The following is a 21,744-nucleotide window of genomic DNA, read 5'->3' as shown; positions in this document are numbered from 1 at the left end:
CACAAGCTGGAAATTTTACAGATTTGTATAATTTTGCATTTGATATTATTTCTTTTTATTCTTTCCTGAAGGAGCCCAATCTCCTCCTAGTGCTTGGCTTTCGGTGTGCCCAGATTTCCAACCTTCTGGTCAGTCTGCATCCCCAGGGATGGACTTGTCACTCACCATGTCCAGGGTATCGCAGGGATAAGTCTTCACCATGTCTGCTGGAATCTTGAACACACTGAATTTCCTGAATAAATAGATAAATGCCCCAAATTTACTTTTAAAAGATATCATCTCATTTTCATTTCTCACTATTGATACACATTTTTGCACAATTCTGAGTGACCAATGTTACTCTTTCCAGACTTTGTAATTCCAGCTGATGGAGGCAGCTGTGAGTTGAAGGGGCCAGGGCCACATCTTACAGTGCTCACTTCAAGAGGCGTGGGGTACCGTCATCTTGTAAATACCAAACTCATCTCTTGGCAAAACAAATTCTCTCCACACGACAACAGTGAGAGCACAGTACCATCCTTTGAGCATTCTCTGGAGCTTAGGTTTTTATTTTTACATTTATTCAGTAATTTTTTTCTTGTCTCTCTGTGGCCCAGGTGCAGGAATGGCATAACTGATGCCTTGGTTGTTCTGAGCAGTGAGCACTGACCAAAGGTTGGGAAGGAAGACCACGAATTCCACTTCTTATTGTACAGATAGAATTTGTGAAGTGACAATTTTGTTTTCAATGCTTTTTGTTTTTGGTGAGCACCAGGGTAGAAGACGACCAGAAAGAGATCTGGTGTTTTAGGAAGTTAACTGTCATTTGTCTGTTAGTAACTTCCAGCTCTATGAGGTAGGGCTTCGTCTCATAGAGGTTCTGATTCTGCACTAGGACCCATGTGTACAGAGCAGTCCAGGTACTGTGGGAAAGACAAAACAAATATCTTCCTCTGTACATCATATACTGCAGAAGTACAACACTGCAGAAGGGAGAAATAGCAAAAAACAGAGAGACAATACATTAAGTAACAGTGGAATGTCAACAGATACAGCTCTTGGGGGAGGACAGGATGATTAATATCACCAGTATTGAATCTGATTCGCGTGTACATCACAAAACCCAAAATAAAATCACAACGGATTTATCCTGTACTTCATTAAACATGAATAATCAATACATTTAACTGCTTAATCTTGACGGGCACTTCTCATTACTGATAGTCAGTCTGGACTCCTAGCTGATCTTTATTTGCTCACTTTTTCTTTTTTCCTCTTGTTATAAGAGAGTAAGGGACTTCTAGGACATGTTTAGCCCAGTGGTGATCATCACCTTAGCTGGATGCTCTGCTGTCACACACTGTCATTTTTCCTAATCTTCCTTAAAATAAGAGCTGTTATCTTTCTCTCCAACTAGGCTTCCTGGAACACTGAAGGCCAATGTTTAAAGATATTTAATCGCCTAAAAATTGGAATTTCTAAAAGGATTTAGACAAGCCAGGACACTATTTCAGAGGGTTTTGATATAAATTACATAATTACATGCTTTTGAAAATATCCAATAAACATCTGTTTGCATTTTCAGGTACCTAAATAAATGGTTACAATAGGATTCTAACATTCTAAAATGAGAATCTCTGGTCATTGGAAGCTGGTACCAACTCACCCTGCTGTGTCTTAAATATAGGGAACAGATGGCTACTTCATAAATGAGCTGCTGTTTTTCCTGCATGCTTTGCCACAAGGGCATTGGGTGGTCAAAACTCCCATTCCCAGGCTACAAGTGTGATCTCTCCAGAAGACGGCAGCCATACCCCTGCAAAATGCTTGTTGCATAGGTCCAGACTCAGCTGGGGACTTGTATGTAAATACAGCTTCAGTCTTCAGGTGTGTTTCTGTTGCACTTGAACTATGTAGACAGATCTTCTACAGGAGGGGAAAAAAAATAATACTGAAAAACCTCAGCTTTTCAATAAAAAGATGGCCTACACAATTAGAAGGCTTCCTCTTTTTTTTTTTTATACTCTTCAGTCATTTAATTATCAACTATGTAAATAGGGAGAGGAAGGAGCAGAGAAGATAAAAGAGGGCACAAACATATTTGGTTGTTTAAGTTTTATTCCTCATTGTGCTGTGCAACATTTCTGTTTTCCATCAAACTAATTAGTGAAAAACTCCATCCATAAAGCCCTGCCTGAGCTTATTGCTAGGTCAATGAGCCTGTGCTCTTTCTGTTAGTGAGTGCTGTCTGTGATTATTGCATTCATTATTTTTTGTATAGGAAATAATACCTCTGTCTTGATCTGTATAAACACATAGATTTCTGTTCCAAATCAAACTTCCTCTGTACTATGTGCTATTGCTGTGCTATTACTGGGGCAAATGAGTTGCATTGATTACATTTTGTGTGACTCATAACTCTTAAAAACAAAACATTCAGTATTCAGACTGTAGACATAGATGCGCCCTTAGACTGCTGGGTTCTCTTCCATGTGCTTCAGATCCAACATTAGATAAGGCTGGACAATGGCCTGTATTTACTGGTCGTGACCAGTTTTGTTCAGACCATTGCAGATCCTCGCCACAGAGATGTTGATGAAGGATGCAGCCTCAGTGTGAACGTTGTGATGTTGAACACTGGTAAGGTCAAGGGTGATTCAAAGGGAACTGCTTTCTCTGACCTGCACAAAGCTGGTGGGGTCAAGAATGGGAATTCTTAGTTCCTGGCATAAATGGAGCCCAAATTCCGTGTCTAACCTAGTTTTGATTATTAATCTGGGCATAAGGAGAGCTGTATGTGAAGCTGTATGCTCTTCAAATCAACCTGGGCATTTATTGTAGGAACAGCACCATTAGTATGCAGCCTTCCTTCTACCAGCAACTCCACCTTTCCCAGCTGTGGTTCACAGAGGCAGATGAGTTTTATGCACAAGTGTTAAACAATTCGCAAACTACATTTTTGAAGAAGAACTGAATTCTATTGTTGTCTTTCATCTTCCTTTCTCTCCAGGTTCATTTTGTTAGAGACATCAGAGGTGTGGATTAGAGACCTGTGAACTACAGCTTCCAGCTCTTTTATGAATTTGCTACAATTCTGCAGAACCTTTCTGATGCTCCCTTGTTTCGTGTTTTTTTCATCTGTTTCAGCCTCTCTCTCTCAGAGAGTATCAAAACTCCAGCTCTAGTTCTGGTGATTATAGCCAAGAGCTGCATCTAAAATCATTCTTTGCTTAACAAAACTCACTGAGTAAATTCTAATTCCCTTTGTCATTTTAATCATATTTGCTGTAGTATTTTCTTTAATAATTAGATTTAACATCAGAATGTACAACTGACAATCAGTTAGTCATTTCACCATTCTTCACACCCCAAGAGTCCATTATATTCACTTGCTCCACAGCTATAAAGTACGTAACAGTCCCAGATTCCAAACTCCTCTGATATTACCGTGTTTCAGAAAAAAAGATTTTGTCAAGAGCAGGGAAGTTTTCAATCTCTGTCTTTCAGGGCATACTGGAAATCTGGAATTTTTTAGTGCTAAATGATCTGGACATTGTCTGATATAGTTTTTACTTATTAGCTGAAGTGTGAAGGCTTTCTGAAAGCCAAGCTGAAGCTCTCATGCCTATCGTTCTAACCATTACTTCTATAATAAAATGTTCCTACCTGAAGTCCAAAGGGTTTACAGTCTAAATGGACTGGACAGATAAAAGATGTTTGGAAATTCAGCTGTACATAGTCTATATGATGGCCACTGAGATGCAAATGGTCAAGACCTACACCACTCAGTCACTGAACCTGACCTCAGTCACTGAACAGTGCAGTGCCCGTTCCCTAGGTAGCTGCTCTCTGCTAGCGGATCCACACCCCTCGTCGCTTGGACTCTGAGGGAGAAAGCTTTTAGATGTACGTTCAAGAAGATGGCATGGTGCTTCTGGTATCTGGGGAAAAGGAACTGAAAGAAAGCATGTCATGCACTGAAATCCTTAGTTTTGCAACTTGTCCTAAAGGCAGGAAGTTGACTTTATTGATTTTAGATGGAGCAGAGAGATCTGCTCTTTAAAACAACAGGATGATACAGGTCTCCCGAGTGTTTGACAACTTACTTCCTTAAAGTAAATGTTAAATATTTTCCTTTCTCCTTACAGGAGCCCTTTTTAAGGTGTAGTGTATCAGCTTTGTTCTCCATATCACAAGAGGAGGAGAGCAACAGATGTGTTTCTTCGCGTTCTTCAAGGTCTTGCAAGTCTTGCCTGGGGATAGTTCTCAGTTTCCGGTTCCTTCTAATTTCCATCTGTTTGAAAGAATAATATAAAATAGGGAGAAGCCATCTGCATATTTGTACCTCTCAGACAAGGATTATTTCATTTGCAATGAGCTTAATGGTACTCTGAAGAATCAGATTTGTTTATCATTTTAGGGACTGGGATGATGTTTCTGCTTAAAAAATAACTTATCAAACATAACAAATTTGCAAGACCTTGTCTGGATCGAGAAAAAAAATGCGTTCACGTGACAGCTATTTTTTTTTTGTCATTTGTAAAACTGACTCTAAAGTGATGGCTTTAGTGATTAAAGACTGAAAGAAAGAGGTCTTGGAATAACCAATGGATTTTCCAGCATATGTTAATATATTCTGTTTGGAAAGGTTACTTCCATTTATATTCCAGATGAAAATACTTTCTGACTTTATGACATGTAATCGTTTTTTTTTTTTTTTTTTTTTTGTAGGAGCTAAATACTCAGGTTAACACTGGCGATAAGAATCTAAGAAATTTGTGATGAACTATATTAATGAGAAAGTGCTTATAGCAGTAAAAACATATTTTAAAAGACTGGAAATAAAGCAGCATACTGAGAGAGTCAGTTCTAAATAACATTTTTATTTTATTATACTATATCATCTAAAGTAAGTTTCTTAGAGTAATGGTAAAAATAAAAAAATGGAACAAGAACTTTCAGTTTAGAAAAAAAAAAGGTTTGGTTTTGCCTATAAAAATTCTGGAAATTTCATTTAACTGGATTTTTATGGTTTTTGTCTCTTTCCATCTCATTTGGTACCAGAAAGAACTCTCAAATTGCCCAGTGTTTCTCCTGAAAATGAAATGTCGATTCAAATGGCTCTAACCAGAGAATCCAGAACATTCTGCAGATTTTCTGCAGAACAAGGAAGTCGTTCTCTTGAAAGGTGATGTTTATGCAGGCCAGCTGTCTAATCTGTGAAATTCAGGTGGATATGGGATACACCTGGCACTGCTGGCAGCCAATGCGGTTCTTCATGTATGTCTGCAACTGGGAGAAACAATCTCTCCTTGCAGAAATTCACTGCTCCATCCTTCAGCCTCCCCAGGGGAAATCTGTCAGGTAAACTAGGTGTTTTCCAGATCTCTAAAATAGCATGAAGGCTTGGATTTTTTTTCCCTTTTCCAAGTTAGGACATAAATCATACCTTTCTGTTTTTCCCTGAAACATTTTCTGCTCCTTTACAGCCAGTTCCACCTTTATTACTTGAAGCACTCATTTGGAGGGTAGGAAATCATTCAGATCCAGGTCACTCCTCCCTGCTAGAGTTGGAGAAGGGATCCCAGCAGCTTAAGAAGGTGTTTTTAAACATGAAGCTAGGAGAGACAGATAATGACTAGCTGCCACAGTGTTGAACACAGCACAGGAAAAAGATAATAAAAAAATAAGACATAGTAGTCAGGGCTGACCTTCATAACACCATGGTTAAACAGCTACTAGCATGGAAGGCAACTGGTTTTAGGGAACTCAGATGTCTCCGCAATACGCTGTGGGCCTATCCTGATGGCAATAACATGACTGTTGATAAATATTTCAGAGAGCTGTCACCTGTGCTCTCCTCTGCCTCACTTTTTAAATAATCTGGCTTACTGAGCCCTGCTGATTAAGTTTACAGGGGCAGCAGCAGTGTGATGAGGGGCTTTCTGGCTGGGCCTTCTGATGAAAGACTTTAACTTGGAAGACTGAAACACAAGCTGAGTTTGCAGAAGACGAGATGGTGAGCCCCTCTGCTGCACCTTGAGGTAAGTTCTCCTGCCAAGTGCTTTGTTATTTTTGAGGAGAGAGCTGTGCCTCTGTGCTCGTGAGTGTGGGAGCAGGTGTAGCTGGCACCACTGGAGCAATAACTGTGTTCGCTCCCAGTTTTTGTCATGTTGTTCGTTGGTATTGGGCCCTGTATGTAGAGAATAGAGATAGAGAATTAGTTTCCCCCTAAAGGGACAAGGTTTAACACCTCTTGCAAAAACAGAATGATAGCCTTGTGTGCTTTTTTTGTTTTGCTCCAGGAGTTTGCTCTGTCTGAATGAAGATGAGTTAGAAAGCAATGAAGAGCCTGTAACAAACTACTGGGCTTTGCAGGGCTGAGAAAATTTGTGGTTTTTCTGAGAAAAAAATGATGAGAAACATGTAAATTTGGATATTCTGTCTGCCTTCCTCCTGACTTCCCCCATCATGATCTTCATATTCTGCTGAAAATAATGTATGAACCATTTGAGGATAGAGTAGAACTTCCACCTGCTGTGTGGATCAGTTTTTTTCTAAGATATTATTCCTTGCCTTTCAGATATGAAGCCTGTATTTCCAATGGCTTTGGCAGAGTTTTCGGAAGTTGTCAAAATACCCAGCTCTAATGCTGTGATTGCATTTAGAGGGAAAAATTTTAAATCCATAATGCAATAGGTAATGCTTATTAAATTACTTTCTGATACTATCCCAATTTATTTTACAGCCTATTGAGTCACTCATCTTGAGACTGTCTGTAAGAAGTACATCAGTGAGCCTTGGTAGCACTGTTCCCTTTAACTCAGCTGTGCTTTTCTACTCGTGGTAGTCTGAGTAGTAGAGGAAATGTATCAGAGGCGGATAAAGATAAAATTTTAAATCAGAGTTAAATTATTGGACAAAACATCCTCTATTCTGTTTGGTGAGACTCGAAGGTGCTCCCAGAAGGAACAGGCACTTGACGTGCTGCGTTGCATGCTGTGCTGTTGTGTGAACTGCCAGAACCTGTGCCCTATGTGGACAACGTATGTTAGTGTTTCACCAGTGGTAGTCCATGTGGGTATATCTAAGCTGGTGCTACTGTACCTCTAGTAGTCCATATCTCAGCCTGGGCTGTAAAACAAGAGATTCAAAGTGAGATTCAAATAGCAAGAAGTTGCTGGAGAGCAACTATATATATTTTATAACTAATATATATATATTAATATATATATATATATATAGGTATACAGCTGCCCCGGAGAAAGCCTGTTGTGGTCTCTGCATGAGCCAGCTTCCCACACAGTTTTTACTGCTCTTCTGCCCCATGTAGGCAGGGCACTTGCTACACTTGTAGCAATGAATGGCATCAGACTTTGGTACTTCTAGGGGGGTTCTTCCCGGGATCCAGGTAAGACTAACTGCCAACTACTTCATTATCTCACTAATAGAGAAAGCTTTTTAGCTGGTAGCTTTCACTTCCAGGTGTTTTCACTGAAGTTCTTTAGGGTTTAGTTTAAGAAACTTGTTCAGCACATGCCTAAATTTCATGTGTTTGTGTGCTTAGGACTTAAAGGAAACAAGAAAAGAATTTAAGTGCTTAAATGGGACTATGTAGTTACTTGCCAGGCTTCTGTCTGCTGATTTAATCTTCTTGAATATAATCCTTGTTTTAAAATAAGGCTAATGTTTCTTTCTTTGTGCTCATCCTGTTCTTCGGAGTAATCAGCATTAATCATACCAGGTACTGGGGCAGTTTTATTAACCATAACCCAACATATTCCAATGCATTGGAGAAGCACTGAAAGACTAGCAAACATTTTCTTATGTTTATGTTTATATATATATATATATATATGAATTAGGATTTTTTTTTTTTTCTCAGATGATTAGAAACAGTGCTACAGGCAAGCCACTCACTGTTTCCAAACCAGACATCTTTTAAATTTCGTGTTTGCTGTGAGTTGGCTCCTTCAGAGGCTCCTGTTTTTGAGCAAAGAAATAAAATTCCTGTAAGCGGCTCTAGGTCACTTTTATTTTCAGGCTACTGATGAGGCATTTTTAGGTGCAGGATCTGATCTCAAATCATGTTGCTCCTGATATGGGCATGTTCTCCATGTCTCATCCATGCTCCCCCCCCTTCAGTGCCTAGGTAACAGTACCTTTATACCATTGACTTTTCATTTTTCTTAGCAGTTAGAGAAGGGGAAAAAAAAAAAGTAAGAGATTTGGAGTTAATGTGTAAAATTGCTGTGTTAGCTCACTGGTGGGTTTGCTTCTGCAAATGAATAACTGGAGACTAACACCAAATTTGTTTAATGGGAATATGGGAAGAAAGTAAATCTTTGTGGGATTCTTATGGCTATAGAAGGGCAATAATTAATGCTTTAATCTGAAGCAAACATGATACATTAGCATTCATCTTCTGGATGCTATCCCAGTTGCACTGGCCAGACAGCTGTCTGGCTTCAGCCTTGGGCACTTGCAGGGTGCTTTGTGCAAGGCCGAATGCCAGGCAGCTGGGTGCACCTGAGGGGAGAGTGCCAGGATCTTTTCAGTGGGGCTGGTGACAGGACAAGAGACAATGGGCACAAACTGAAACACAGGAGCTATGTGAGGAAATGTATTTTTATTGCCAGGGTGACTGAACTGGCACAAGTTGCTCAGAGAAGCTGTGGAGTCTCTCTCCCTGGAGATCCAAAAGCTGCCTGGACATAGTCCTGGGCAAGCAGCTCTAGATGGCCCTGCCTGAGCAGTGGAGTTGGAGAAGGTGGCCTTCAGAGGTCCCTTCCAACCTAAACCTTTATGTGTAGAAACAGGAGAAGAGCCAGTGCTGGGAGGGAGGTGGTAGCATGGTGACATGGCTGCCTGCCAGCTCTCCCTGTGTCACAGGCAGAGCAGCCTCCAGTGGGGAAGTTTAACTTAATACCAGTCAGCACAAACTTCCAGTTACTGATTTGAGTATTGAGAAAACTCATGAACACGATTAAACATCGCCTTTCCACTCCCCAGTCTCTACTTCCTGCCTCTTCACCGTGGGTGCAAATAGCTCCTCCCTCGAGGCAGTGGGCAGTGTGGGACTGTGGGCAGGGTGTGTGGCATGGTCAGGTCACCTATGTGCCTCGGGGGGGTTTTCTCCTGACCTTCTTGGAGCCCTGCTGCAGTGGGTAAGGTTTTGGGGTGCAGTGGGTTTATCCCCTGTAGTTTGCAGAGCTGTGGAGCTGGCTGGGATTGATTTCAGCTGCTGTGGGCCGGGTGAGGGCAGACGCACACAGGGGGCTCCAGAGGGCACTGTGTCTGCGGCAGTCAAGCCACTTTCTTTCAGTGATCTAGGGACACATGTGGGTCTGGATGCTCCTCCTCAGACATGTAACAACACCTAGAACCATTAACAGCAGCCTTTAAGGTGCCACAAATGGGTGTTTCCTGTTCTTCCCGCAGCGTGGCTGTGTTTGACAAGATGGCCGCTGGTATAACCTCAGCTTTGGAGCTGGTGTGTTGTGTGAGGTGGGAAGGCCAAGCTAAGCTACGTCCAGTCCTTGTGAGTCAATATGGAGGCTGCTGATTCTGTCTGAGAGCAAAGCAAGGCATGTGTGAGGAAGATCATAGTACAAGAATGATTACCTCTCCCTACAAAGTTTTTCTGCTATTATCCAGACAGGAACTTAGGCAGAAAAAAATCAGGTTATGTCTTTCATGGTCTAATAGGTATGGCTGGGAGAATGACAGGCTTCAAAGTATGCCATATTTTCCTCATGAAAGCAAATTTCCCAAAGATTTCTGCACTCTCAGGTGTGGGGACTAATGCTCCCAACAAGATGGCGGAGGGACGCTGAGGTGATACTTGTGTCCTTGAGGAGAATGTCTCCAGCTCTTTGTGTGCAGATCAGTTAAAGCATTCGGTGATCCTTCAAACTTTGCAAATAGGGATATTCTTTGTTGTTTACTTATACTGTTCCTAAAGCTGTTTTCAGTTCTGGAAATACTCGAGTTGTTCAGGGAAGACCATATACTCTGACATTTGCTCCATAGCATTCAGCAGATCCTGACAGGCTGCAGACGCTTACCTAATATATCCTGTTGCTCTTACTGAGTTCAGTGGGGCTATTTATGTGAATAAGAAACACGTGAAAGGATACAGTTTGCTAGATCAGGGCTTCATTTCTTGAGTTTTATGACAGGCTGTCCTGCTTGCTGAAAGTGGTTTTTTTTTCCCTTTAAAAAGGTTGACACAAGGTGAATACCTGTAGTCAGAAAGTTCCTGCGAGGGCTCTGCAGGGGTGCTGTGCAGAACATGCTCTGTGCACCCATGGCTTTGATTTGAGGTGAAATTGAAGCAAGATCTCAGCTGAGAACTCGTGCAACCTGCCAGGGGGGGTGTTGGGAAACAAGGGTGGTTCATATTCAGGCGTCTTCCTGTTGCCTGAGAAGGCAGTAGGAAAGCACTCTCAATGGTAAATACTAAAGGCCTGGTGATACGTAAAAATGACATATGTGTATATAGAAATGTGTCTGTTCTGCAGGGTGGGCTGTATCAGCACAGTTTAGACCCAGCCAAGGTTTCTGTGCTTACTCACCAGACCTACTCATTACTGAGCAAAACCCTGTAATAAATGTTTGATGATCTCCCTGCTGCAGAGAAAGTTCCTTGATTCAGCTAACTAAATAAAACTTGAGTTTGAAAGATTTCTTAAGCTGTTAGTTCAAGGGGTGCTTAAATAAGGTCACAACTCCTCTGCCATGGAATGATTTGAAGAAAAAGAATGCTAAAAATCAAAGCACTTTCTATTTATGTAAATCTATTTTAGTATTGCATGCTAATGGAGCAGTTAGCCTTAAGTTGTCCTTCTATTTGAAGAGGTACCATTAAGCCTTTTGGTTTATGGGTTCTTTAAAGTTTTGAGTGGGTATTTGCAGGTCTTGTTCTCTCAAGAAGTACAAGCAACCTGCCCATCATCCCCTGTTGACAGGAAACTGTCAGTAAATGGCATCTGCTTTTTAAGTGAAGGGGGAAAATGCACAGCAGACATCTAGCAAAGCCTTTCCCCTCCTTGAAGCAATCCTGCCAGTCGGCAATGACTGTGTTCCAGCAGCGGAAGACTTTGGCAGGGAGCAAGGTGAGCTGTGGTTATTGAAAACTGGGTTGAAGTAGAGCAGCAGCCTGAAGAATTTCTGACAGGGTGATGATAACCTGTCTAGTACTGTCATCCTCCAGGCTTGGCAGGAGCAGAAAAATCATGGTGTCCTAGGGAGGATGTGGAAAAGTTTTACTACTTTGCAGAGGAATGATTTTTTTCCTGCAGCACAGAAGATTGCTTAGGCATTTGTGGCAGTAAAGCCACAGCATCTTGATTGGCCACTGAGGACAACCTGGCCTAACTATTATGGTTTAATTTTCAGTGGAAAAGATGAAATCATCAGCTCAAACATCACGTTTCTTTCAGGAATCTTATTGTTACAGGAAATACCTGCCTCTGTAGGAGAGAGGAGTTGAAGTTACCCCTCTTTTGTGTAATGCATGAATATAATGTAATAGATGGGAACTGGTTGATTCCGGGGTATAGACGCTGGTAATGTCCCTGCATGATGCAGAGCTCTGGAGCTGTGAAGATTTAGGGCCAGCAGTCAATTATTCCCATCTGACAGGTCAGATAATTCTGCAACCACCCTAAATGTATCTACTGCAGGGTGCATAATTGCTATGTAAATGAATACCTGAACTTCTCCACTGTGAAGATGGTGTTTTAGTACAAGTAAAATGGCTTTTAGCTTCTCTGCTACAGAGTTTGGCTGGCATTTTGGAGACTGGCATTATTGACTGTCCAAATGAATGATTCCACACAGCCAGACCAAAGCTAAATAGGCCCCAGTTGTTGCTTCTGGAAGGAATGTGTGCCAAAACAAGGGCTACTGTGGCAGTCTCTGAGAGAGGAAGATGCCAGACCAACTCATTGCGGTGTTTGGTCTGCAGATAACACACATTCATGTTTTGATCTTGAAGAAAAATGGCTGAAGTCTCCCTTTCTGCTGTGGGGAAGACGTGCACAAGAAAGACTTATGTATAGTAACTAGCATCACAGCTACAAACAAGTTATGTACAACATACAGAACTGATGGGTTTCTGGAGCTACTCCCAAGGATTGAGGCATATGGCAAAGCTGCTGTGTCTGGAGAAGCTTGCCCATCCACATGAGGTATGGGTCTGAATTGAAATCCTGAAGTGAAAGTCGTTTTCTTTAGGATTTGTAGGTAAATTAAATTCTGCAGCTAAACCTTGCACTTCAGCTTAGTCCTGTGCTCTGCTCAGGCACGTATGAGTTCTCATTAGTAGCTACCTAAAAAGATTCTGGAAGCTGTCTTATGTGAATACAATGGAATAAAATACAGTCTTGAGTATTTATGCAGTGCCAAGTATTAATTAGCTGGAAAGATACCAGCAATTGACTGAACTCTCTGCATGTAATTTTATTAATGTGTTTAATCTGCATTAGTGATGTATTATAATTATTTGGGTGCATGCTTTTCTAGCACATTTAACACTTGCGAGTTTATTCTTGGGGTTTAATTTATCCATGTTGTAAAAGAAACAATGGAGGCTGAGCTCTAGGCTTTCAACCTCAAGCTAAGCCTTCAAGTACTTTGTTTGAAAGGAGCAGCTGTTAAGGGATGACAGCGTGGAGACCATCACCAGGGGTCCTTGTGTGCCTGCCGGCATGCATTTGGAGCTGGAGAGAGAGGCCAGCGTTTTCTAAATAAAACAGAAGTCCCATTTGAAGGTGTGCATCTGGCTCCTTGGAGGCTTTAAAAATACCAGCTGAAGTACCTCTGTGTCAGGTTGTTTTTAGCCAGACTTGATGTTCTGTTGACATGCTTGATTAAAATTTTTCCTGATGGAATGAATGAGTTCTTAGCTACCTGATGAAAACAATGATTACATTTAAGGCTGTAGTTATGGCACAGTACGCATCTGAGCTACAGGTTTGAGTTACTGTGGCATGTGAGCCAGTTTGACATTGAATTATGTTTTCAAATGACCCAATTCCTCTCCCAGCCACCCCACAATCCTTAGACGGGTGGATGGAAGGCTTCACCAAGCGCTTTATCGGCCAACTGGCGTTCTCTGAATGGTGGCTGATAATAGTGTGATGACCTTGCAGTGATAAGAGTTGCAAAAGGGAAGAAAAAAAGGAGCAAAGAAGGTAATTTACGCTTGCAAGGACAAAATATACAAATCGTGTTAGAGATAAAGAAATCATCAGGCTTATGATGACAGTGTTTGCTGTACGTGATGTTATCACAAGATGCTGTAGCTAGTTTATCTTGGAGTCTAATACACAGACAAGACACGCTGGTTTAAAAAACAATTCCAAATCAAAATGGCTTGGGGGAATTAACTTTGCAATGTGCTTGGTTTGTTCTCTGAATGTAGATAGCAGTAAGGGCTAAAGCAGCATAGAAAGCACTCTGTAGTCTACTGGCAACTTTTTTTATGTCATACTTGTTTTTTTGTCAATGCACAAGCAGAATTAAGTCAGCAGACAAAGAGGCTTGCTGGTGTGAAGCAGGAATCTGGACTGATGTGAACTAAAGCTGGTGGAGCACCAACATTTTACACCTGCTCACAATTTGTGCGTGCATTGTTTTGTGTCATGTTAAATCAGTGATTTTCTAGTGGCTTTGTATTGCAGTTTGCATGATAGAAGAGTATTTTAGTCCTCAGAGGTCTTCTCTAAGTGACTTTGGTAATGTGCTGTTGGGTTGGATGCGCAATGAAAGTAAACGACAGGGTTCAAAATCAGATACTCTTATTCCAACTTTGGCACAGTTGTAAGTTATAAAAGATGCCTTTGAAGGTATGCAGCCTTACAAGTGATTATGTAGTCACGGCCATGTATGTTGAGTTGCACAGTATTAGAATAATGCTTTAAATCTGGAATAGCATCTTGTTAATCTAATGAGTGAATAGGAGTGGAGAAAAAGAAAATAAGTTCTGGTTCTTGAAGCAAGGTTTCATTAATTAGAAAGCATTCATAGCTGCAAGTTTGTCGGTACAGACAAATAATTAATTTTCATATTACCAAATACGTTTTCATTTCCAGTAATTATAAGAGAAATGGAAGTGTTTCTTCTAGGAATTGTTTTTCCGGTTGCTGTGTTAGTTGAGAATATTTGCTAATGGCTGAGTATAATGAATATCACTATTAACTATCTTGATTTTTTTTGTTTAAATGGAGTTTGCTGAAGGCACTTCAAATCTATCCCAATTACTGTATCACACAGTTACTGTAAAACTAGTAATTAAACTTGATGTTTTTCTTGCTCTACATTAAAAACTTTGCTCCGCTAATATTGTGTGATTTCCCTAGGCACCTTTTTGTTGACAAATATTTATTGCCTTAAATATTGTGAAGTATGTGACAAAAACTAAAGGAATTGAATTCTGGTCTGTGGAGGCTTCTAGCAAAGCCTTGAATGGACTGGTTGGCTTATGTACCAAGTGCAGGTCGTGGCTGTTACTGCTTATAGTGAAAACCAAGCATTGCATTGAGCATTTAAATACACCAGCTATGTGATAAAGGCAGTGAGGCTGGAGCAAAGTGTTTTGTGTCTCTGTGGTGGTGTGAGTCCTCAAGAGTTCATTTCTATCCCTTTTCTGAGCGGTATCTCTCTTGCTAACTGCAACCTTCCCACGGTTTTCCAGGGTTGGTGCAGCCTGAGCTCCTGTTGCTACCTGAAGTAGTTAGCTGACTCAAGGTCTGGATGGAGCACGTGGAGCATCGCTTGAACTGCCGTGTTTGGAAGTGAGCAGCATGGTAAGTGTGTTCTGCCATGAGACCTGCTGAGGGCCGATGTGTCACTGAACAATGAGAAGCTGATTGTCCTCAGGCCACACAAAGACAACTGTACTGCAGGGAGCTTGAGACAGTGTCATTTGTAGCCTGATGGTTCAAACAGAAAGGGAACGTTAAATCACGAGGCTTTATCTCAAGTCTGATGCTTATTGGAAAGCTAAGGCTGCAAATGTTAAGGTTTGTCTGTGGTGAATGTGGTTGCTTGATTGAGGAGGTAGGATGGACCACATTACATCTGCCTAGATCATGTATTTTGTGGGCTTTAAAATGAAGTGGTAGGTAAGTGACAATGACAAGGATGGGGAAGAAACCATTAACAGTGCAACTTAATATCCAAACTATGAGAGGGCTTCTGCAGCATTAGGTAGCCACCCCATATCTGTTATCAACCAGCCTGGCTCTGCTGAATGTGCAGGTGCCAAGGTCTGGCCTGCGGCCAGGGCTACTGCGGTGGAAGGAGGCTGGGCAGCAGGCTTCATGGGAATCCCAGCGTGCTGCTGCGAGCTCTTCGTGACAACTTGGTTTTAACTCAAATGGAATAGCTGATTTAAAAAAAAAAAAAGTGTCTAAGTGTATCCATGCTACGGAGTATTATTAGGGATGCACTGTATCTGAAGAGCTGTGAAGAATTAGTAAAGGTAAAATCAAAGGTGAATCGAAAGGGAGTTTATATACTGCTTAACCGAAGTTGACTTTAGGGTAAAATAAAACCCTGAAGGGATATCACTGAAATATATTAAAGGTGTTAGGCAGTGGGTAGTAAATTAAATAGAATTAGTCTAAAAACATAAAATACTTAGAATAATAAACAACTCTATTCACAAGAGGCTCATTTTACTTAATTCAGAACTATTAAGCAGTCTGTATAATCATACTTGAACGTATGATGAAAAAATGCATATGGAAATAACACTACACTTGCTAAATCTACTGAATTAGTCAAAAATGTACATCAATGCCTAACATTTTTCTCATTAAATGCTGCAGCCTTTTGCTGTTGTTATTTTTGCTATTAATATTGCTGGAAATTATATTGGCTGGTGTAGTAGGACACTTGCATAAGTCTACCAAAGAGAAAAGCAAGAGATGCAGGTTGGACTCGGTGATCTTGGAGGTCTCTTCCAACCTAGATGATTCTGTGAGATGCAAACAATGATCAGCAGTACAACAGACCCCTTCACACCTTGGCTCTGGTTGCTGGTGACCAGATGTTGGCTGCTGTTGATGGGATGGTATAAAATTAAACAAAGCAAAATGTGTTTTGTCACTGGACGTTGGGTTATGTGAAGAAAGCTTCACTGATGGTTTGTAATTCTCCTTAGTTATCTAGCTGCTTGTAGCAGGGGGAAAAAAACCTAAACATTGGATGGTTCACACAACAAAATACGCAGCTAGCTCTTTTTATAGATGGTAAGCTACTTTTCTTGAAAAATGTTAGTAAGTATGGTGGTGATGTCAGAGTTGGTTGTGTACACACATTTGATACAGAAGTGATGCTCTTCCAATTAAATAATAGCCAAGGGTATCTCAGTCCTCAGATCTACACATTATGATAAATCTAGTAATTTGTTTTACACATGTAAAATAGGAGATACTAATATCCCTTTTTGCCTTTAGTGCCTGTAGATCATAATATTTCTCGCCTTAAAAATGGTGCTTAGGGTACTGTGTCCAAACCTTACTGGGGACTTTAAAGAGAAAGGATCAATTATTTGACATTCCCATCTATCTGTTATGACACTTGCAGGACAGTAGTTAGTAACTACTCAGAGTGTATGGCCAGAGTGGTGAAATCTTCCTGATTTATTACAGCTTAAGCCCCAACAGGTAGGTTTATGTGGAAGAGAGCACCAATTTCTTTTTCTGGTTCCCACTGGTAGAGATAGGAAAAAAAAAAAGATCTGTTTAAAACAAACACGACTAGTTCCAGACAAAATAATCAAGTGGCAGCAATGGTATAATGTGACTTTTGGCTTCCTTAGCTGCCTGGGGGCTGTCTGTCTACTTAGACAGTGCTTGTCCTAGAAATCCGACCCCTGTCCAACTTCTCTTACACCCTTGGGTACTATGCTGATGAAAAGGGGAAGATTTACGTGTAAAGACAAACCTATAGAAGATGAAGGGTTGATTTTGGTAGTGTTTCACTTCAATGCAGCACTATTATCCTCAACTGAATCCTTCAGTCACTCATGCTTAGTGTACATGTTGGTTTTGGGAGGATGACTTTGGTGCATGTGATTGAGTTTAGGTTGCTCCAGAATAAATGGAGGAGCTCCCCAGTAGGTACACTCCAACTGCTGATGGAGGTGATTTTCAAAGGCGCTTGCCAGACATCTTCAAAATGTATGTGATAGAACATGCAGTATAGGGGACTGGGCTAAGACTAGTCCATAGTAAAAACCCGTATACTTTTACACTGTGCTGATGCAAGGGCCTTAGCACTAACTGCTTCAGTTACTGATTGTCTCCCACAGCCCTGAATTACTTGGAAGTACAGACATGGTCAGTCTGACTCTGTTTTTGCCAATTACTCACCATTCCAGGTAGAAGATTTGGTTGTTCTGTGCCCTGAAATTCCTGATTGCATTTGGTTTGTGGGAAGCTGGAGAGAACAACAACAACAAAAAAGCAATTTGGGTATTGTGGTAGGGGAAGAAGAAGAAGAAAACACATGAGGTGGCTGTGTCATGATATTTATGTTCATTATTTTCTCCTCTATTTCGTATTTCTTCTCTGGTTGTCAGCACGTGATGCTGTAACACTTAAAGATGGACCTGAATTGAAATCTGTCTACTCCCCCCAAGTCCTTGGTTCCTATCATATCAGTCTAAAGTCCCTCCCATTTGGGGAGGACAGATTCAATACTGAGCCTACATCCACGAGAGCATGGGTGCAGCTCTGAAAACAGCATCTGGAAACTCAGAATCAATATTACCTAAATCCTAGACCATACATGAAACCAAGGCTGCACTGAAATCAGCAGCAATGCTTTGGTTTGTTGAAGTGGGGCTGCTTTTTCTTCCTCATTGCTAGTAATCAGGAAGATGTTTTTGCTGTACTAGGTGTGATGTCAGATGCGATGCAACATCACCCCCACCAGCAGGTCTGCACGTCTCACTGAGAAATGAGAGTCCCAACCGCTACCTGGACATGGACTGTTAACAGGTTTAACTGGAAACATACCAAATAATTAAATTGCTGCTGGCACTCAATAAATGCATGCTATTTAAGAAGCAATCTGATCTTTCAGTAAATAATAAACCAATCAATTTGAAATGGTTTTATTGCATTAATCTGTCTCAAACAGTCATGGGTTACCCTAGCAGAAGTTAGTGAGATGACTTAAAATGGGAGCTGTGAATGGAGAAGAGGAGGACTGTTAAGAAAAGTAATTAACATTATTGAAAATAGAATTTGTTCCTGTGAGGTGGGAGTGCTGATTGAACACATGAGCTCCGCTTACATTTTGTTGTGCAATAGATTTTTTTTTAATAACACTGCAGGCAAATTGTGATAGAAAAGAGAATCACTGGAGTAGAGATTTTTTTTTGGAATGTTTTATTTGTAGCAATTTTGGAAGGATGCAGAATGGTTTCTCTGAAATAGCTGTTCTGCAGTACACTTAGAAAGTTATCAAAAACTCTAAGCTCATGTTCAAATTCAATAATGTTTGCTTGATGTTAGTCATTTAAAAACGTCCTGTTTTAAACTTAGACTGACAGCTTACGTTTGACATCTGGATTTTATTAGTAAATTGGCTTTTTCCAGCTGACAAAAACTTTTTGCATTAAATTATGGCAAATAATTATATTTACTAAGAAATGGTTTTCGAAGTCTTAGGTATCTTTTGGAGCCCTGAAAAGCATGGATGTACTTTGTCCTTAGTATGTATATGTAGACACTGTAAAATCTGTCAGATGCTTGTGCTTACCGTGGAGACTGGAGCTGCAAATTGTTCATCTGTCTTCTGTCGCAATCTGCATAAGCTTCACCTGGTTTCCTAAGCAAATATATTTTAGGGGTGTTTGGGGGGGCAGGCCGGGATGGAGAACAATGATACAATCTTCCTGTTTTTTTCCTACAGGTTGTATATTTATATGTGCAGGAGAGTAAGTACTGCTGAACTCCTTGATCTCTCGGCTTTGTAACACTGATTGTCCAATAGCGATCTCTACTTCTCAGTATCAGGAAGGAGTTACTGTCAGGGCTGGACAAATGAGGAGCTTTCAGGTGGTGTTAGCTGAGATGCCAACATGAGGAAAAACTGTAACAGATAAGCAGACATCTATGAATGTGCAGAGAGATTAGGTCTGCAGAGACTGACTGAATGAAAGATGTTTGCTCCACTCTTATTTGCAAAAAAAAAAAAAGAGAAAGGGATTTGTCTACTGAAACTGCTTGCAAACTTACTTTTTGTTGGGGATTAGGAGGAAAAAGTTGATGTTAGAAGCATAATATTTGCTCTCAATTTGCAGGTATCTTTATTTAAATAAGGGTCAAATAACACTAAGCTGCTTTGAGTGAAAACAATTCTGTTTTTGTTCTGTCAGTGAACCAAAAAATCAATTTGCTTTTTCAGCTTTGCTCTTGAGTACTGTGACACTCCTTTATTTGCTTTCCTGATTGTGAATGCGTTTTAATTCTACTCCACTTTAATTTTCTTCCATCTCTTAGGGTTTTTCCTTTCCATTTTTTCTATACAATACTTGAGCTACATGGGCAGGATAAGGACACTGCTCATCAGCAGTATGACAGGCTGGTATTAACCTGTCCAGAATTTAAGTCTGATCGAGCAGATGCTTTGTTTAGATGAGTTATAAATCCAATCTCTAAAAGCCTCTCAACAATAAGACAAAGCCCTTCACTTTTCTTTAACAATAATGTAGTGCAATGAAATCAGACCCCTCGTACGCTCTCAGTAATCCGTGGTCAACGCAGAAGCACTAGGATGGTGTTAGTGTCTGCCTTTTGGAAGGATGGAACAAGCTGTTCCTGTTTCTTGGTTGGTGCCTGATATGTGCAGTGTTTTCTTCTTTTTGTGGGAAGTTAAAAATCCATTAACTCAAAAGCAATGATGCAAAGATACAGGGCTTATTCAGTGCACCTGTCTGAAGCAGTGACTTTCTATGCCGGTAATAATACGAGTGCTTTCTCTCCCTTGCTCCCTTCCCTGGGCTGGCTGCATGTTTTGCTGTGCAGCACCTGGAGCCGTTGCTGGTCCAGCACTGGTCTGGCTGCGTGAGGAAAGGGCAAATCAAAGAACCTGGCCTGTGGAGACCCAGTGGAGGCTTTTGCAGTGTTCCTTGGCAGATTGGTGCTCTTTGACCTTAGCTCTGGCTTAGGTCCATCTGTACTTTAATTTGTTATCCTCTAAAGCAATGCTTAAGGATCCCAGTGTGTACAAGGAGAGTGCTAAGAAAAAGCTAGGTCCCTTTGGAGATGGAAGACGTCAAGTTACTGGGCAGCTTGCAGTTAATGCTGTGTGCAGATGCGTACATTCGTGAATCTTTTATTTTCTCAAACTGCACTAGATGGCAGTGGAGGTGAAAGGGATTTCCAGAGGTGCTGCCAACCTGTTTGTAAACCTAGCAGTGGTGGTAGACATGACTGCCCAGTGATGGCTGTGGACTAGCTGGGTGTCCTCTTTGGGTTGTTGGGCCCCTAGGGCTGCAGCTGTTGGCCGGGCAGAGGAACATGTGGAGCAGGGGGAGCCTGGGCACAGCTGGGTGCCCGAACAGCCCTGCCTTCTGGTGAGCAGCCCGCAGTGAAGGGTGTCGGGGGGAGCCGCAGCAGGACCAGACAGACCCCCAGGGAAGGGGCAGAGTGGTGGGAAGGGGGCCGCTCAAAGGGGTTTTTAGCTTTTGGTTCAAGCACAGCCTGTGACTTTTTAACATCTGTTTGCGTTGAACAATCCCTGGTACAGCAATGCTGGTGTTCACTAGCTCGTGACTGCTGAGCTGTGTCTGTTGGGCCTTTGGAAGCTGTTTGATTCCGTCTTGGACATCGTGTGGTTACTGTTCCTCCTGATGGTCTGCATGACTTCTGTAGTTAAGCTCTTTTTTCTGTCTAAAGCCAGCTGACAGAAGGCTGAAGCTCTCTAATCTGCCTTCATCCAATCCATCTCTCCCTTCCCAGGGGAAGGAGGCAGTGGTCAAAACTCCTCTTGTAGCAGAAGATATGCCCTGCTGACATGCCGTAGGGTGGAGTACCGCCGTCAGCTCTGCAGGAAGCCAGCTTTCTGCTCCTGAGGATCTGGGGCAATCGAGTTTGCAATAAACGCATTCTCTTAATTGCCCATATCCACCAAATGAAAGGTCCTTGTCGTGTTCCTAGGAGCCATCAGTGGGTGGGGATGCCTGCAAACCCCTGATGTGCTGTGATGAGAAGTGTGGGTGGCCAAGGTTTTGGCCAGGATGGGAGTTCCAGTGTGCAAATTGAAGGGGGCTGTAGCCATAACATCCTTGCAGCTCACTCCAAGTGTGTGAAACAAACTCCCACTAGGAAATAAGAGATGCACTGCTAGCCTACAAGGAGAGCGTGGTGGGGAGTGAATCACAGGAGGCAAACTTGTCTGTGTCGTTGTGGAAGAGGCTGAGAATGACAGACTGAAATGGAGATGGCAACTCTGAACTGGAGCTGGCATAATTTCTGTACTGTCTTCTGTGCAACAGCAAGGGTGGAATTTCCCCTGTTGCAGGCAGCAGGAAGAGATTATTCAGAACGGGCTCTCGTTGAATCAGGCACAGCGTGAGCTCTAGGAAGGCAGTTGTTGCTGCAGGGATGATTTTGGCCCAGTGAATGTCACATTAGCACATTCAGAGCACAAAAATGCCCTTTCTGAAAATTTCTATTGATTTTTATGACAAATGAAATATCACAGGGTATGAACACACACTACTCCCCTTCTGCAGAG

General features: G+C 41.6%; 1 protein-coding gene across 1 annotated transcript in view; it reads left to right on the top strand.

The window, feature by feature from the left end:
- The first annotated feature begins 4,688 nt into the window (after positions 1 to 4,688).
- Positions 4,689 to 21,744, top strand: part of LOC106033457 (uncharacterized) — a 321,304-nt gene continuing 304,248 nt past the window's right edge. Inside the window, exons 1-3 of the mRNA XM_066977945.1 lie at positions 4,689 to 5,343; positions 5,890 to 6,023; positions 14,681 to 14,792. The gene's annotated coding sequence lies outside the window, so the exon portion shown is untranslated. The remainder of the gene's footprint in view (positions 5,344 to 5,889; positions 6,024 to 14,680; positions 14,793 to 21,744) is intronic.

This window comes from Anser cygnoides, chromosome 15 (assembly GCF_040182565.1).
Source record: "Anser cygnoides isolate HZ-2024a breed goose chromosome 15, Taihu_goose_T2T_genome, whole genome shotgun sequence".
Lineage (NCBI taxonomy): Eukaryota > Metazoa > Chordata > Aves > Anseriformes > Anatidae > Anser > Anser cygnoides.
The sequence above is the reverse complement of the archived record's forward strand: the minus strand, read 5'-3'. Positions and strand labels throughout refer to the sequence as shown.